This window comes from Lynx canadensis, chromosome B3 (assembly GCF_007474595.2).
Source record: "Lynx canadensis isolate LIC74 chromosome B3, mLynCan4.pri.v2, whole genome shotgun sequence".
In the NCBI taxonomy this organism is placed as follows: domain Eukaryota; kingdom Metazoa; phylum Chordata; class Mammalia; order Carnivora; family Felidae; genus Lynx; species Lynx canadensis.
The window spans coordinates 58,138,372-58,154,960 of record NC_044308.2 but is presented as its reverse complement, the minus strand read 5'-3'; the positions used below and the strand labels follow the sequence as shown (position 1 = coordinate 58,154,960).

At 44.3% G+C, this 16,589-nt stretch overlaps 1 pseudogene; it reads left to right on the top strand.

Moving 5' to 3' along the window:
- The first annotated feature begins 1,094 nt into the window (after positions 1-1,094).
- LOC115515993 overlaps positions 1,095-16,589 on the top strand; it is a 62,762-nt pseudogene continuing 47,267 nt past the window's right edge.

The window sequence follows — 16,589 nt, the reverse complement described above, 5'->3', positions numbered from 1 at the left end:
AACAAGTTAAAGGGAAAGAATTCTCATGTTAACGTGAGTTCAATCAGAAAGGGTTGTGAAGCTGTGCTCGTGAGTTTGCATGTTATCCTAGTGGCAGTAGGGAGCCACTGAAGGTTTTTAATAGGGGAATCAGTCAGCTTCGTACTCTGGGAATCCCTTTTTGACTCTGGTCTGGAGAATGGCTGGGGACAGAGAGTCCAAGTGGCAGAGTCTGGTGACCTAATCTCCAGCCATGGCTGTGTTGGTGAGGGGACTGCATACAATTTCTGGAGAGTTAAAGAGTTAAACTGAGAGTTTAAAGGGACATGCACATGATGCGCGAAGGAGACTGAGGTGCTGTAGGACTGTGTGCACATCCCATCGCTGGCCTTACCCCAAGGCATGGTTACAATTTATGATCTCTTTCTGTGACTCTCCCCTCAGTAGGCCATGAACCCTGGAGGGACAGGGCCTGGCCCTATTCACGGTGGCATCCCTCGTGCCTGACTGGCACAGCACCCAGTACGCAGTAACTGCTCAGTAGGTGTTTAATGGATGAAGTTGTGATTGGAAATTGTATGCACAACTTTAAGGGTGGTTGATATTACTGTTTAATAAATGCGATGTCCTAGCATCTTTTAAAACATGGGGCACAAAGAAGAAGTCCTGTAAGTTTGGGGAGCAGTGGTCTGAGGCCTGGGAGGTGGGTTGGGGAAGGAAGAGGGACATGGCGGGGGAGATGCAGGGAGAGCCCCCCTGAGCCATGAGGACTGCTGAGCAAAGGAGGCCTCCTAGGTTTGGCAGCCAGCGCCCAACGTGCCTCTCCCTGGGATGGGAGTCTGTGGGGAGCGGCAGGTTTGGAGGAGTCCGTGATGAGTTTGGGTGCCTGTGGGACTTCCGGTTCAAGGCAGAAGTTGGGGTGTCTCCAGCAATGGCAGGTTCTGGAAACCTTAGGTGTGAGGGGGAGGATGTAGGGTGAGTGGGTGGCAGGAAGTGGAGGGAGGGGGCTGCAATGCCCCAGACAAAGGGAATTTTAAGGAGGGGGCAGAGGTGTGAGTTAGGGATGGAGAAGGGCCAGCACTGGGAGTCCTGTGACTTCCTCAGGGCTCCACCACCCTCCTCGTGATTATTACCCCATCGTTACAGCCGGGGAGAGGTGCCAGTGCAGCAGCGCCTTCCAGAGACCCCAGCTCCACAGGGTGCAGCCCCGGCAGGTGGAGCTCTTTCACTTCCACTCAGTCACATGTTTCCTTCCTGCCTGTCCCCCTCCTTACCCTCCTCACACTCCTGAGTTCCTGAGTTAGTCCTGCTCACCCAGGAGGAAGCCAGGCCCTTCTCTGCTGCGTCCTGGTCCCTGGTCGAGGAGCCAAAGGTGTTTGCTGCTTTCCTTCTCCTTCCTCCCCTTCCCTCTCCTCCCTCTGGTCTGGCTGAGAGGAAGGTCCCGAGCTGGCTGCAGCGAGGGAAGGAAGTCCCAGGGCTGGCCGCCAGCCCGGCCGTTGCATATCCAGCTTCCACAGGCCGGAGGCCAAGTGCAGCGGTGAGCCAGCAAATGTGTGACAGGCGCCTGGGGCAAAAAGCCCTTGGTTGATAGAATCTATTGATTCCTGTGGTGTCAATATTCCCGCTGTGACCAATTTCAAGCTACCAACATGACGTCACCGAATGCAGACTTGGGACGAGACGTGTAAGTAACACACTCTCATGTAACATTCCCGCTGGACAGACACAATAGGTGTAGACAGCTTCAAGAGTGTGTGATCACAAAGGGTGGCAAATTAATTAGGAAGTGATGAGGTTTGAGTGTTTATTGCTTTTTAAGAGTATAACTTACTTTCTTGTAAGTATTTATAATGTAACTTTTAAAATAATGGCTGTTTAGGGGTGCCTGGGTGGCTCAGTTGTTTCAGCATCTGACTTCGGCTCAGGTGGTGATCGCACGGTTTGTGAGTTCAAGCCCCATGTCCGGCTCTCTGCTGTCAGCACAGAGCCCACTTTGGATCCTCTGTTCCCCTCTCTTTGCCCATCCCCTGCTCGTTCTCTCTCTCTCTCTCTCCTTAAATTTTAAAAAAATATTTTATTTTATTTTTGAGAGAGAGACGGAGTATGAGTGTGGGAGGAACAGAGAGAGAGGGAGACACAGAATCTGAAGCAGGTTCCAGGCTCTGAGCTGTCAGCACAGAGCCCGACGCGGGGTTCGAACTCACAGACCGTGAGATCATGACCTGAGCCGAAGTTGGACGTTCAACCGACTGAGCCACCCAGGCACCCCCCCACCGCCCTCTTTCAAAATAAACAAACTTAAAAAAAATAATAATAGGGGCGCCTGGGTGGCTCAGTCGGTTGAGCGGCCGGCTTCGGCTCAGGTCATGATCTCACGGTCCGTGAGTTCGAACCCCGCGTCGGGCTCTGTGCTGACAGCTCAGAGCCTGGAGCCTGTTTCAGATTCTGTGTCTCCCTCTCTCTCTCTGACCCTCCCCCGTTCATGCTCTGTCTCTCTCTGTCTCAAAAATAAATAAACGTTAAAAAAAATTAAAAATAATAAAGTAATGTCTAACAACCACGTTGCCAAATTCTTGAAAGTTTAACAATAAGCTTTGCAAGTAGTACAGATTGGCTCCAGCAACCACTAAGTGCCACCGGGGCCATGAGAAAAGGGGGAGACTCCAAACCCCAAATTCTAGGGGGTGACATTTCCATGGATGTGGATCTCCTCTGGCATCCTTTCCCTGTCCAGGCTGCGGGCAATGTCAGTCTGGATGGCAGGAGGTGGGCAGTGAGCCTCAGCGTCCGTGTTTACAGTAAGACCCAGAGGAGCAGAGCCCGGCCCTGGGCACCCCTCCTGCCTGCAGACTTGTGCTTTCCTGGCCTGGATCCCTGGACCCTGTGTCTGCCCAGGTCCCAGCCTCTGGACACCTACCCTGGCAGCCCGGAGCCAGGAAATTTGAGTGGAGCCATGCCCTTCTCCTTTGAATGTGTGAAATCTTGTGAGGGTTGGAACTTCCACACTGGGGATGATTGGGCAAGACTGCTTTCTGAGCAATGACGAAAACAAAAGAGGACAGAGCCTCTATTTCTTTACTCTGGGCTGCAATGCAACTGGGATAGTGCTGGGTGTGAACAAACAAGGGATAGAGGAGAGCTTCAGGGCTGCAACTCAACCCAGGCTCATTGAGAATGAAAAGCACTGATGAGTCTACTTGACACATTCTGAATGTGCCAGAGTTTGCACTAGGTCTTGGCGATGTCAAAGGTGGTGACACACAGCGGCAAAAACTTTGTCTTGGCTACCCCAGGAAATGAGTTGGGTCTCTGGCTTGATGCTCCTGTGTTCCTGTCAATGACCATTGTGAAGGCTGGAGGAAAGAGGTCATCTTCCCACCACATCCCAAATATGCCTCAGGCCCTGGTTCACGTCTGTCCCTCAACGGAAGGTGCCTTCCCCTTGTCCATAACCGTAGCCCGTCCCAAGGCAACCTATCACACCAGGCTTCCTCCTAGCTCCCTCTCAGATGAGCTGCCTCTACTTGTAGGGCTTCTGCATTCTCCCTTGGGTCTTCCTTTGGGTGTGGGGTTTATGTGCTCTGATTTCTAAGATCAGGAAGGCTGGGACCTTGTCATTCGCTCATTCATTCATTCTCATTCGTTCAGTGGGGAGCAGGGCTAGGGACGAGAAGGAGGATGAAGGTCTGTCCAAGACTGAGTGAGGGTCCAGCTCAAGGGGAGCATCCATTCTGAATGGAGGGACAAAGAGGGGCAGCGTGGGCAGGCTGCTCATCACCAACGGGGCCTCAGGGTTCAAACATGTTCACTCTTAGACACCATTTTCATCACAGCGGGTGGGCTGGTTTCCCTCGAGGTTTCTGAGACCCACCAAGTCAGTTTTAAGCAATCATAAACTATAACTAATAAAAGACAAAACAAAAAGGAATAATGAAGAGGAGGTGGAAAAACACCTATAACCCCCTGACAAATCCCTGTTCTGCTGTCATTTCAGACCCTGTGCTGGTACTTATTCTCTTTTTTATCTGCCTGCAGGTTACTCTCAGAGGGTGTTTCCATGGATTCTGCTTGGTGCCCGCCTGCCTGAGGACAGCCCCACCCCTGCCTTTCTGCCTTGTGGTAAAGACCTTTTCTATTCCTTTTTTCTGAGCAAAAAAGATTAGTGTGTTGTTTCCTCCAAGAAACAAAGTTCCATATGTATTCTGTGTAGCTGCATAGTGGCTTAAATTTTCTCTTTCATTTCTCTCTCTTTAATATTGCTTACTTGTAAAATGCAATTTGGGGAGATTTAGCTGAAATTCAGGCAGTCGGTGGAAGGCTCAGGTGTGAGACTCGGGCGCCATCTGCTGGTCACTTCTGAGTATGACAAAATTGAATTTGCCTTGAGCCTCTGGTGTGTACTGGTGAAAAATGAGTTGATTTGAAACTTAAAGATGGAAAAGGTGTGTGCAACAACCCGTGTAACCAACAAAGCGTTTGTGTCAGAATCCGTAAAGAACTCTTAAAAGTTAACGTAAAGAATGCAATAAATAGAGGGGCGCCTGGGTGCTCAGTGAGTTGAGCCTCTGACTCTGATTTCTGCTCGGGTCATGATCCCAAGGTTGTGGGATCAAGCCCTGTGTCTGGCTCAGCGCTGAGCATGGAACCTGCTTAAGATTCTGTCTCCCTCTGCCCCTCTACCGTCTAGCATTCATGGTCTCTCTCTCTCTCTCTCTCTCTGTCTCTCTCTCAAGGAAAAAAAAAAGAATGCAATAGAAAAAGGAGCAAGAGTCTTGTAAAGAAGCACTTAGTAAAAAAGGATATCCAATGGACAGTGAATTTATGAAAAATGGTTAACTTCTTATTCTTAGACTCTTGGAGGAGGAAGAGAGGTGGAGAAAGGCCAAGGTATGGTGGAAGCCTGAAAACTAAAACAAAACAAAACAAAACAAAACAAAAAACCCCAGTCTCCCAAGTCATTCAGATTTTACCCACTAGGAAGAAAAAACTTCACCTCAGTTTAATTTGCATTAGGGAAGATGGAAAATCTTTTGCTGTGAACGTAAAACTGCTCTAGGAAAAAATAAAGCCTTAAGAAAAACCCTTGCCCATTCAGTGGAGAGTCAGCTAAACAAAAGCCTGAGGGAGTGCTAGGCTTGCCGGCCTGAAAAATCGGTGAACAGAGAGCACTGTGTGTGCTCTGCAGGGTGGGGAGACAAATCGGGGAGTAGGTTCTGGAAGAAGACACCCAAGGAGCTAAAACAGGTGGTTACTGATTGGGGGGAGACAGATATTTGCCGTGTGTCTTTCTATCTGGCTTTAATGTTTGAAGCATATGCCGGTTTATGTATTGAAAATAAAGAGAAAGCTTGAAACCTAGTAACTTAAAAGGCTGAAATATGTTCAGTGGTGATGTCACTTGAAAGAGCACTGGTGACCTTGGGGGAGAGATTTGGTCAAGAGGGGACAGTAAAATCCAAAGTCTAATAAGTTTGGGCAAAAAGGAGGAGAAGAAGCGGGGACAGACTCCCCACACTTGCCTGATTTTGCTTGCGAGGGAGGGAAGGAGGACAGCAGCCAGACTTGGGGCCAAGATCCAAAAGGGGGCTTACTTTGTTTCTCAGGAGAGAGATGTGAGGTGTTCACTGAGGGCAAAGGGGTGAAAGAGAAGGCATCCCAGGGGAGGGAAGGTGAAGGCCAGGAGGCTGGTGGAGCACAGTGGATGGAATGAAGAGCTTGGTGAGAACCGCCCTGGGGCTAAGCACATTGTGGGGCGAGCCCTGTGTACTTGTGAGGCCACAGGAACAGTCCAGGAATTTTGCAGCAGCTTTATGGTCTGGTGGCGGGTTGTGCAGATGGCTTCTGAGGCCCCCGTGCATCCGATTTTCTTATTCCAGAGCAGCGCCGTGCAACAGACTTTCTGCATGGAAAGTTCTGTCTCTTTGCTGTCCAGTGAGGTAGCCATAAGCCACATAAAGCTATTGAGTGCTTGAAATGTGGCCAAAGCGACTTAGGAACTGAATTTTAGTTTTATTGAAGTTTTTTTAACACTCGATTTTAATTGAGATATAATTGACAATGTCCTCTGCACATGTTTAAAAAGTACAACTGAATAATATTTGGTATGTGTATACACCTGTGCAACAATCACCACAGCTGAGACAGGGAGCCTCTCTCTCAGCCCAGGGTTTCCTCATGTGCCTTTGTAATCCTTCCCTCTTACCCTTCCCTCTTCCCACACAGAAAACCACTGATCTGCTTTCAGTCAGTATTTCAGTCACTATAGATTAGTTTGAATTTTATACAAGTGGAATTACACAATATTATTTTTTGTCTATGTTATTTGCTCAGCAGAGTTATTTAGAGATTCCTCCATGTTGTATGTATCAATAGTTCATTCCTTTTTGTCACTCAGTAGTATTTCGTTGTATGGATATACCACATTTGTTTTTATCCCTTCATCTGTGGATGAACATTTGCTTCTTTTCTCCAGTTTTTAGCCAATACACATAAAGTTGCTATGAAGATCATTATACAAATCTCTATGTGGATCTATGCTTCCATTTTTCTTAGGTATATATCTAGGAATGCTGTGGCTGGAATATATGGTAGTTGTAACTTTACAGTGTTATTTAATTTTTTTAAAATATAATTTATTGTTGGGGCGCCTGGGTGGCTCAGTCGGTTGGACGTCCGACTTCGGCTCAGGTCATGATTTCGCGGTCCGTGAGTTCGAGCCCCACGTCGGGCTCTGGGCTGATGGCTCAGAGCCTGGAGCCTGTTTCAGATTCTGTGTCTCCCTCTCTCTGACCCTCCCCCGTTCATGCTCTGTCTCTCTGTCTCAAAAATAAATACACGTTAAAAAAAATTTTTTAAAAATATAATTTATTGTCAAATTGGCTAACATACGGTGTATGAAGTGTGCTCTTGGTTTTTTGGGTAGATTCCCATGGGTCATCGCTTACGTGTAACACCCAGTGTTCATCCCAACAGGTGCTCTCCGCAATGCCTATCCGCAATCACCTATTTTCCCCTCTCCCCCACCCTCCCATCCACCCTCAGTTTGTTCTCCGTATTTAAGGAGAACCCTCCTCTGTAACCCTCCTCTGTAACCCTCCCTCCTCTGTAACTATTTTTTCCCCTTCCCTTCCCCCATGGTCTTCTGTTCAGTTTCTCAAGATCCACATATGAATGAAAACATATGATACCTGTCTTTCTCTGACTGACTTACTTCACTCAGCATGATACCTTCCAGTTCCATCCACATTGCTGCAAATGGCATGATTTCGTTCTTTCTCATCATCAAATAGTATTCTTTTGTATGTATAAACCACTTCTTCTTTATCCATTCATCCACTGATGGACATTTAGGCTCGTTCCATAATTTGGCTATTGTTGAGAGTGCTGCTATAAACATTCAAGTGCTATGAATCAGCACTCCTGGATCCTTTGGATAAATTCCTACTAGTCCTATTGCTGGGTCATAGGGTAGTTCTATTTTTAATTTTTTGAGGAACCTCCACACTGCTTTCCAGAGCGGCTACACCAGTTTGCATTCCCACCAACAGTGCAAGAGGGTTCCCGTTTCTCCGCATCCTCGCTAGCATCTGCAGTTTCCTGAGTTGTTCGTTTTAGCCGCTCTGACTGGTGTGAGGTGGTATCTCAGTGTAGCTGTGATTTGTGTTTCCCTGATGATGAGTGATGTTGAGCATCATTTCATTTGTTGGCCATCTGGATGTCTTCTTTGGAAAAGGGTCTATTCACGTCTTCTGCCCATTTCTTCACTGGATTATTTGTTTTTTGGGTGTTGAGTTTGGTGAGTTCTTTATAGATTTTGGATACTAGCCCTTTGTCTAAGATGTCATTTGCAAATATCTTTTCCAATTCCATCGGTTGCCTTTTAGTTTTGTTGATTGTTTCCTTTGCAGTGCAGAAGCTTTTTATCTGGATGAGGTCCCAAAAGTTCATTTTTGCTTTTAATTCCCTTGCCTTTGGAGATGTGTCAAACAAGAAATTGCCGTGGCCAAAGTCAAAGAGGTTGTTGCCTGCTTTCTCTTCTAGGGTTTTGATGGTTTCCTGTCTCACGTTTAGGTCTTTCATCCATTTTGAGTTTATTTTTGTGAGTTAATTTTATTTAATTTTAATTAATATTAATTAAATTTTAAAATTATTAATTTTAAAATATTAATTAAATTTTAATTAATATTAATTAAAAAGGGGAACCTGGATGGCTCAGTCGGTTAAGTGTCCAACTCTTGATTTCAGCTTAGGTCATGATCCCAGGGTTGTGAAATTGAGCTCCAAATCTGGATCTGAGCTGACAGTGCAGACCCTGCTTGGGATTCTCTCTCTTCCTCTCTCTCTGCCCCTCCACCACTCATGCTCACGCACATGTGTACTCTCTCTCTCTCAAAATAAACGTTAAAAAATATAGTAATTAAATTTAAATGGCCAAATGTAGCTAGTGGCTCCCATATTGGGCAGCACAGTTCTAGAATGTATTTATTACTCCAGTGATTTTGTACCAGGGAGAGACTTTCACTCCTGCTCTAATCTCGGAATATATTCATTCCTCATTCATTCAGTGAAGATCTATTGAGACTCACTTTGTGCTGCTCATTTTGCTAGACACTAAGGATGGAATGGGGCAAAATGGATACGGACCCCGCCCTTAAGGTACTTACATTCTAGTGGACTCAGTCTGGTTGCCTATGGGTGTACTAAGTCCACTGGGGAATGAGAGGACGAATCCAGTGCGATTATAAAGTAGAGTAGTTCAAGTCTGTGTAGGTGTTGGGATGGCCCCAGGAGTGGTATGGGCTTAGGGTGAGGGATGAAGCCTCTCCCTCTCCTAGTGATATAACCTGTGAAAATAAGAACCAGGTACAGAGATGGTGGTGTGTTTAGAGAATAGAGGTGCAGTTGGTGAATTTGGTGTTTCAGGCAGTTTTTTTTTGGGGGGGGGACATTTGCTGTGAAGGGGAGGGAGAAGGAGACACATGCTGTGTTAGGACTAGTTGTGCCTGTCCCAGGCACGTGGTGGGGGCACATGCTCATTGGAACTCCCCATAGTCTAAGCCCTCACTCGGTCACTGTGACAGTATACACACATCTCTACTTATGTTTCCCTCTGGAGAAAAACTAGTTTAGGCCCTGAGTTAGTGGCTGTGGGTGTAGTGAGCCAAGAATCTTCCTAAGAATTTTTAGGTCCTTCTGCTCATGACTCACAGATTCTGCCTGTGGATACTTTGCCAGAAGCAGCCCCCAGCCCAGGACGTTGGTGGAAGGAAGTGCAAGCATAGTAAGATGTCATCTTTGCGCTGACGGCATGACCTGTGCTGGGGTGGTTATGAATGAGTCATTTGGGGAGCAGGTCTTGCCCCTCAATTGTGTATTTAAGTTATGATGTTGGTGTTCTTTTCAGGGTGTCAGGAAAGCTTCTAGTGAGGCCAGGGAAGCTCAGGAAACCAAAATGGGAATAATGGCAGCTGCAGCCACCACTCAGGAGCACCTGGCATGCACCAGGCACTTGGCATGCATCACCTCGTGTAATCCTCCCAATAGTCCTGGGGTCAGGTGACATTTATGACCCCCATTCTACCGGTGAAAGAACTGAGCCCAAAGAGGTCAAATAATTTACCTTAGTTCATACCGACAGAACCTGAACATACACTTAGGGGTCACTTCTGCCCCAGTGAGAAGAAGCTGATAGGTTTGAAATGACTTGACATAAAATCTCAGATGTTAGTTTCTTTCCATCCTTCCGTTACTCCTTGGTATAAGAGGCTTCCTGAATTATACTAAGTAGATAGGTCCAGTGGCGACACTTGCGATTTCTCAATCACGGAGTGGGGAGTGGGAGGAGGAGATGACAATGTATTGAACGGCAAGCACCACACTAGACATTTTATGGACATCGTGGTAGTTCACCCCTAAAACAAACCTGTGACATCCAGGGTGTTACCTTGTGCAGCTGAGAGGGCTAGTTGCAGGCTAAGATCACCCAGCTATTAAGTTATAGAGCCAAATTTGAGCCCTCACAGGTTGGATCCAAACTTTCTCCTCATCACATCATACTGCCTCTCTTTAGTGTCTCAACAACAAAACACATAAGAGAAGAGGCTGTAAGAGCATAGCCCCTCGGGGTCTTTATTGACAAAAAATGTCAGTAAGCCTCAGGCAGTTCTGGGAGAGATGAGGTCAGAGTTAAGGTAACCTGTCCATCCAGTTGGGCAATTATTATTTTTTGAATGTTTATTTACTTTCAGAGAGAACGAGAGAGAGAATGTGCATGCGTGTGCATGAGCAGGGTATGGGCCGAGAGAGAGAGAATCCCAAGCAGGCTCCGCACTGTCATTGTAGAGCCCGGAAGTGGCGCTTGATCTCACAAACCAAGAGATCAAGACCTGAGCTGAGATCAAGAGTCAGACGCTTAACCCACTGGGCCACCCAGGCGCCCCTCCTGAGAAGCCTTTAGAACACTGCTCGGCATGTACAGGGCTAAGCATTCAATCAATGTTTTATTATTATTAACTATGCAGACAGCCAGGCTGAGTCCCGGCAAAACAGAGTAACTTGTCCAATTAGACACACCTAGCAAAGCTGAGACCAGAATCGGTTCTGCTGCCTCCTACTCCAGGGTACATCTGTCTGTTTGGTATTATGTTTTAGCCGTGAGAATAAAGGGTGATTAGGTTGCTGGAGGGGTTGTGGCTGGGGGGAGGGGCTAAATGGGTAAGGGGCATTAAGGAAGACACTTGGTGGGATGAGCACTGGGTGTTACATGTAGGGGATAAGTTACTGGAATCTACTCCTGAAATCATTATTGCACCACATAACTGAGTTAGTTACATACTAACTAACTTGGATGTAAATTAAAAAGAAAAAAATTAATTAGTTTTAAAAAATGAGTGATTTAGGGGTGCCTGGGTGGCTCAGTCACTTAAGCATCTGACTTCATTCAGGTCAGGTCATGATCTCATGATTTGAGTTCGAGCCCTGCGTCGGGCTCTGTGCTGACAGCTCAGAGCCTGGAGCCTGCTTGTGATTCTGTGTCTCCCTCTCTCTGCCCCTCCCCTGCTTACACTCTGTCTCTTTCTAAATAAATAAATAAATAAATAAATAAATAAATAAATAAAACATTAGATATAAAATCTTTCTCTGAGGTTTATTTATTTTGAGAGAGTGCAAGCAGGGGAGGGGCAAGAAGAGAGGGGGACAGAGGATCTGAAGTGGGCTCTGGGGCACCTGGGTGGCTCAGTTGGTTAAGCAACTCACTTCAGCTCAGGTCATGATCTTGCAGTTCGTGGGTTCGAGCCCTGTGCTGACAGCTCAGAGCCTGGAGCCTGCTTCGGATTCTGTGTCTCCCTCTCTCTCTCTCTGCCCCTGCTCTGCTTGTGCTCTGTCTCTGTCTCTCAAAAAATGAATAAACATTAAAAAATATATATATTTAAAAAATGAGTGATTTCAACTCCATCAGTACTTTCAAAGTAGTGTAAGCTGTCCCCCAGCTTCAAGCTGAAAATAGTTACTATTCATCTTCTAAAAATAAAGTGTCTTTTGTAAAACAAACAAGCTGTTATCAGCAAGATAGGAATTGACAAGCACTAGCTTGGTGCTACTAAGGAGGGGCTCTGGGAGAGATTATCAGGTTCTGTAAGTGATAATAGCTACTGGCTGTTTTTACCAATTTAGTTGCAATTAATTGTGTAATTGTCTGGGATATTTCAGAAATGGGTCTAATTTCTGTTGTAATCTTTTTAAAGAGATACAGAAAATAACCAGAAATTCTTGAATAGCTGTACTATAATTACACATACCCAAGTATAAAAAACCCCAGTTCTTTGTTATTGGGAGATAGCCAATCTGGAACATTTTTTCAGAGAAGCAATTTTATGATAGGGTTTCAATTACATTATGGAAAAGAGATTACAGCATTGACAGTGAGGATTCTTAGGGCTCCTTAAAAAATTTCCATGCAAAAATAGATATTTAGTGGGGCACCTGGGTGGCTCAGTTGGGTACGCAGCTGACTGGCTCAGGTCATGATCTCACGGTTTGTGAGTCACACATCAGGCTCTGCACTGACAGCTCGGAGCCTGGAGCCTTCTTCGGATTCTGTGTCTACTTCTGTCCCTCCCCCACTCATGCTCACTCTCTCTCTCTCTCTCACTCTCTCGATCTCTCAAAAACAAACATTAAAAAAAAGATATTTAGTGTATGTATGGTTTTTAACTGTGGGAATATTCACACAGCCCTTCTGTGTCTCTAACACTAGAAATTCAAAGAAAACACCTAGGTCCCTCCCCCAAGGGCTTGTGGGTAATCAGACAGTGGTGGCTCCCACAGTGACCAAATGAGGGAGGGAGGTAGGCACAGAAGAAGGGCTCCTAATTCACATAGGGAGGGAAAGGAAGGCTTTTTGGAGGAGATGATACCTGAGGAGAATCTTTAAGGATGAGTTGGTTTTTATGAGGTAAAGAAGCTGGGGAAATGATTTTCCAGATAAAGAAGGGGCAAAGGAGCAGAGGATAAGAAAATTTGCCTCGTTCTGGGAGCTATAAGACTGGCACTGCTCAATTAGCCAAGTAAAAAAATAATAGGCAGTGCCTTTGTGAAGAAATTAACTTGTAGTAATAATGATGTGTTCCCAGCACTTTCTTTATGTAGCTCATTTAATCCTCATAAAAGTCACATGAGGCAGGAACAGTTAATATTTTTATTTTGTGGACAGAGAAACCAAGCACAGAGAAATTCAAAAAGTTTCCCCAAATCTCAATGTTAGAAAGGGAGGGGAGGGCCAGGATGGAAACCTAGGCAGTCTGCTCTGAGTCCATACCTCTGTGTGAGCTCACAATGAAAGCATCTATTTGGTTTGGAGCTACCTAGTAACTAACCCAGATATCTACTACATCTTACCCACTCCCAACCAAGATGAGATCAGCTTTAACCCATAATTCCATGGCTTGTGGGAAGTTCATTGACTTCCTGGAAATATCTATGAATTACTGGAGGCTTGTGTTTTTTGTTTCCCATGGGTTCACAGTCTGTATGTAATATTTCTGAGCTGTTTCTTTGTCTCGACCCTGTCTTGGTAAGGATTCAGTGGTGGGCACAACCCTTTCTGCTTGTTTTAGCCACCTTTCCCTCCCCCCCCTCCCACCCCCAAGAAATGTAAACATTGACTTAAGATTTGGGGGATTGTTGGGGCGCCTGGGTGGCTCAGTCGGTTGAGCGTCCGACTTCAGCCCGGGTCACGATCTCGAGGCCCATCTCTCTGCCCCTCCCCCGTTCATGCTCTGTATCTCTCTGTCTCAAGAATAAATAAACGTTAAAAAAAAATAAAAAAAAAAAAAGATTTGGGGGATTGTTGTGCCCAGGGGGTCCCATGGTACCTTGACTGTAACGTGGACTAGCCCCTCCCCTTCACAAACAAGACCAGTTGTGGGCACAGAAGTGCATTGTCCTGAGAGCAAAGCAGTGGCTGGCTATTGAAGAAATGGCAGAAGGAGCCTGGCCCTTGTGGCTTGGGTCCCAACCCTTCCCAGTCATGGCTATGAGGACTGAGGAATGAAGAAAGGAAAGGCTAGTGAGAACATGCTGAAACCTGATTTAGCACTATCCTGGTGCCTCAAAAAACAAGAACTCAATTAAGAAATAGAGTAAACTTTTGGCTACTTTTTTGCTAAGCATGTATATAAATTATGGAAAGTTGTGTCTTCCTAAACTATTATACTTCCATTATTTGTATACATCTATGGTCTAATGGTTGTGATTTTGACTACAGTAGTCTACACTGGATCCCTTTTATATTGTTTACTAGTTATAACTATATTTAAGAGATGTCTGTGACCTTCTCTTTCTACATGACTACCTATGTGACTTTCAGCACGGCAGTTAACTTCTCCTGGTCTCAGTTTCTTCATTTGTAAAGTGAAGATTATAATATTTATCAAAATACCATCATGAGAATTACACAATTAAGTATATAGCAGTGTCTGAAAGGCAGTAAAGGTTCAATAAATGTTAGCAATTATTTCCCCCGTTAACCAAAATTGGACTGTGGTTTGGTATGGCTGAAGCATGGGAGATAGGATAGTCGTTGTAGAAAGGGTGGAATTGTGGGTGGAGAAATGAGCAGTCACCAAACCAGAAGGATTTTGTACGTCGTTACCAAGAGGATGGACTTTATCCTACAGGCCAGTTTCTCAAGCCATCCATAATGGGAGTGTGATCTTCTATTTGTAGGAGTGAGGGTATGACCCAAGACACTCTCCAAAAACATAATATTGTTTCATTTCCTGTTTAATTTTTAAAAATTCACAGGAATTTTTTGTTCTAGTCCACAACATATTCAGTGGTAGGGAGGTGGCCTTCACAGATCATTTCTTGGTTAAATGATTGTAAAATGAATTGACATCTGAAGATAGTCTCAATATACCTTATTAAAGTCCAACCTACTGAACCAATTCTCTGAGATGTCCCAATTTCAGTATTATGGTATCTTAAAGATGAGAATGCTTCTCAAACCAAGTATGTAGATCTCAATGGCTAAAACACTGAATTATATATTTCTTAGAATTTTAACAAATATGCAGGACTTTGGAAAATATTCTTACACAAAAAAGCAAAGCAACAATGGTATAGGCTTGTGTTCAGATACTGCTGAAACTCCAGTCAGACGGTAAAGTGATTAAGAGCCTGTTGGAACTAGGATTTGCCAGTAGCCTTCACAGGGAACTGATTTAACGAATGGAAGTCCAGGAAACTCTCCTCTTCACCCCACTTCTTCATTCCTTGACTAGGCCAGATATCCACTACAATCACTGTCCTGAGGCAAGTGTCCCTGTAACCATTTATGTTGTTAGGATTCCTCTGGGGAGGAAGTAGAAGAAAGAATAATGAGGGAGGGTGGGAGCAGATCTTCAATCCTAGGAAAGTCAAGGGAACAGAGGTGGTCTGTCTTGCTTTCAGGTTGGCTTTGCGTTCATGGGGTCGCTGAAAATTTCCATTAAAAAAAATCCTACTTTCTTCCCAAGAAATAGCTCAGTATATTTTGTAGAAAAACCAACTCACACACATTTTCCCCATGGCGCCAGCATTTTGTTAAAGTGAACAAAAGTGTTAAAAAAAAAAAAAAAAAACACCAAAACCCAAAACACACCAAAACCCCACAAACCAATATGCAGAAGCTGGCAAGTAAAACAAACAGGAATTTCAAGTCAAACCAGAACAAATTTTTGAAAAGTTCACAGAAGGAATTTGGTAACTTACAAAGTATCATCTTCATGTTTATTGGCCAAACTTTATAGTTCATGTTCTGTAAAAGTCACATAGAGCCTTAAACCAGAATTCTGCCTGAAAATTTCACTGAGGCTGGAGTTTTAAAGCTCCTAATCTTAAACACATGATTTATGTAAAAATGATATTTAGTCAGAAGGCTTCATACTTCCTATTTATGCTTAGGCTATATTCTAGCTTAAAGAAAATATACTATATCATAGCTGGAATTATAACCAAAATATTATCCAACTAATATATAAAATAAAATGGAAAGTTTGGCATAAGAGTTTGTAAGTCTAATTTATAATTTATTGTAAAGTAAATTCGAATTCATTTTGGCATCTGACAAGGACGAAAAAAATGACACATCAAAATAGATATACAGCTAGGTAAGTAATCAAATCATATGTTAACATCTCACTACTATAACTTACCTAAAACTATATTTTAGTACTATTTTCAAAAATAGAGCAGTCTTTCTCTAGGTGACTGGGAAACTTTAAAGAACATGTTATTTTTATTTTTATTTATTTATTTTTTAATTTTTTTTTAACGTTTTTCGTCTTAGCAGATAAAATGGTATTTTTCATTCATGAGTGCCCATTTGGCACAAGCTGCATAGGGTACTCATCACACATAGGGTACTTTAATGCATAGTTGTTAAAGTTCTAAGAAATATTATATAATTCAGTGTTTTAGCCACTGAGATCTACATACTTGGTTTGAGAAGCATTCTCATCTTTAAGATACCATAATACTGAAATTGGGACATCTCAGAGAATTGGTTCAGTAGGTTGGACATTTTCTTTATTTTTTGTCATAACTTAAGTGAAAATTAAAAAATCCAGTAAACCTGTATATTGAAAAGTATTCTGAAATGATCCTGGTGTTAGGGGGTAGAAAACTGCTTTGCTAGTAAACTTAGAGAGTATATGGCACATAGATGGTGTTTGAAATCCTGCTCCTCTTCTCCTCTATCTCTGCCTCAAACTTCCGAGGAAGACAGACAAAAGAAAAAAAGGTAAGGGAGGGGAAGAAGCTTTGACAGCGCAGGTGGCCTTCAGACTGGCCAGTCACAGAAACTTCCGAGCAGGCTCCAGAAAAGCCTGCCGCATCCATCTGTGCTGTTAAGAGCCTTGAAACCATACGACAGTGTATACCAAGGGCGGGCAAACTTCGCCTACAAATGGTCAGATAGTAAATATTTTATATCTGTCCCAACTACTCAACTCTGCCACCGCAGCACGAAAGCAGCCACAGGTAACCATACGTGATGAAATGAGTGTGGCTGTGTTTGAGGAATACTTTATTTACACTGAAATTTAAAGTTCAACGTAATTTTCACATAT